This window comes from Lynx canadensis, chromosome B4, assembly GCF_007474595.2.
Source record: "Lynx canadensis isolate LIC74 chromosome B4, mLynCan4.pri.v2, whole genome shotgun sequence".
NCBI classification, from domain to species: domain Eukaryota; kingdom Metazoa; phylum Chordata; class Mammalia; order Carnivora; family Felidae; genus Lynx; species Lynx canadensis.
The window spans coordinates 88,143,753-88,146,293 of NC_044309.1; the positions used below are offsets into that span (position 1 = coordinate 88,143,753).

Sequence of the window (2,541 nt, forward strand, 5' to 3'; positions counted from 1 at the left end):
GGGTGCATTTACCCCAAAGATCCTAACTATGTTGGCACAGAGCGGTTCCTCAACACAAATTTATTATATTTAATGTCAGGCTCACAAGTAAAGCTTATACAAAATATGCCTTTCCCACGTCTTTAATTTCTTTCTTGAAGTATTGTAATTACTAAAGCTGACGCTAAGATGTGGCTGATGTCTAAATATAGAAATAAACAGAATAACTGAAAGGCTGTTGGGAGATTTAGCCTGAAGGGCAGTCACTTTTTAACTTTATAAGTATTTTAGATCTTGATTTATCTGTCTTTCTTTGGGTGAAAATTTGTTTGATACTATCTTACTATTAGATAAGTCATAGCATGCAAATTTTATTCATTCTTATAAAGTGCAAACACATTACCTTTTGTTGACAGATACTAATTTATATGAGGAAGGCAAAGGAAAAATGGATTCAAACAAATACTGTAAGTTCAATAGTATACTAATTAATGGATTTTCTAATTGGTTTTCCTTTTTGTTTTTTTTTTTAACTTTTCCCCTAAGTCTGTTGACTAGTTATGATTGCTTTATTACAAGGCTTTGGAGGACATCTGAAAACATAATCACCTGGGGATGTTTGTCCCCTGGTTTTGGGGATGGATCTTACAAGATGTTAAAGCAGCACCATCCAATAGAAATGTCATGTGAGGGGCACATGGGTGGCTCAGTCAGTTAAGTGTCTGACTCTTGGTTTTGGATCAGGTCAGGATCTCACAGTTCATGAGATTGAGTCCCAAGTTGATCTCTGTACTGTCAGTGTGGAGCCTGCTTGAGATTCTCTGTCTCTCCCCCTCTCTCTCTGCTCCTCTCTCTCTGTTTCTCTGTCTCTCTCGAAATAAATAAACATTAAAAAAAAAAATGTAATGTGAGCTACACATAAAGCTTCAAATTTTCTTCTTAAAAATGTTTTTTAAATTTATCTTGATTTATTTATTTTAAAATAAAGAGCCAGCAGGGGAGGGGCAGAGAGAAAGGAAGAGAGACCATCTCAAACAGGCTCTGCACTGTCAGCATGGAGCCCAATGAGGGTCTCGAACTCATGAACCATGAGATCATGACCTGAGCCAAAACCAAGAGTTGCATGTTTAACCTACTGGAACCTCCAGGTCCAGCTAGACTTCAAATAGGATCACCATTGGACTTGCCAATTGTATGAAATAATAACTTACCATTTTTGTTTAACTTAGCTTGAACTGGGTGATTAGTGTCACTTACAATGAGTCCTGATGAGTAAACTACTTGTTTCTTTCTCATTCCTACACTCTCCCTTGCCATTAGACTGTTTCTCTTATTCAAACCTTACATGCCCATGCTTGCTTGCCACAGAAAATCAAGGCAGATTTTACTTACCCTGCAAAGGAGATCAGGAGACCAATTGCTGTTTGGGAAAGGCAGAGGTAAAATAAAGTTAGAACATTCTATTATGAGAGTTCTATGTGTGCTGGAGGATGAGTCAGAGACTATCTACCTCATTGACTTGGGAAATACAGCTTTTCAGCCATCTGCATTTTCCTTCCTCCCTATGGAGATAGGAGGGATCCTGAGACATAGCAGGGGGGTTCCTGGATCAAAGGAGACATGGCTACTTCCCAGATGAACAAGAGTCCATTCAGATTAGAAAGACCTTTACTAGTCAGTGAAGCACAACCATCACGAGTGTATGGAATGAGAGATGTGTTATAGGATTTAGACCCTGCACAATTGAGGGAGAAGCTGAGGAAACAAAGGTCCAGAAGGAGGAACTGGAAATCAGACGGAAAGGCATTAATCAGTCTTCTTGGATCACATGGCCCAAGGGTCAGACTGCAGGTCTCCTTGCTACAGTGGCAGCTCCAGAGCAGCGTAAAATGGGTGGGTGGGTGGGGGTGTAGATAGGGAGAGGGGGTGGAGTCATGGCAAGACCAAGAAGATGTTTAGAGAGTTTCTTCCTCTCTTTGCGTTTTAGTTGAAAGGAGTGCAGCCAAAACTATAACCAAAGGAGGCATTAGGCTTCCAGAAAAATCTCAAGGAAAAGTATTTCAAGCAATAGTAGAAGCTGTTGGATCAGGCTCCAAAGGAAAGGGTGGAGAGATTCAACCAGTTGGCATGAAAGTTGGAGATACGGTTCTTCTCCCAGAGTATGGAGGCACCAAAGTAGTTCTAGATGACAAGGATTATTTCTGGTGTAGAAGTGGTGACATTTTTGGAAAGTGTGTAGACTAAAATACATCATTATTGAAATGGTGCTTAGTGAAGCTGCCCATTCCAGTGAAGTTGTGAAATCTTTAATCATGTAAATAACTTTCATGTCTCTTTTGTAATATACTCATGGTATCCAAACTAATGATATTGCATGTCTCTAGAATTTAGTTTTGGTGTATTGATATAAACATTACCAAATACAAATGCATAAATGGTGGTTAATCTTTAAAAAAAATCTGTCTTCTTGGGGCCCCTGGGTGGCTCAGTTGGTTAAGCATCCGACTTCAGCTCAGATTATGATCTCATGGTTGGTGAGTTCCAGCTCTGTGCTGACATTTC

At 39.6% G+C, this 2,541-nt stretch overlaps 1 pseudogene; it reads left to right on the top strand.

The window, feature by feature from the left end:
- The first annotated feature begins 1,930 nt into the window (after nucleotides 1-1,930).
- On the top strand, nucleotides 1,931-2,223 carry LOC115518748 (annotated as a pseudogene).
- Nucleotides 2,224-2,541: the final 318 nt, after the last annotated feature.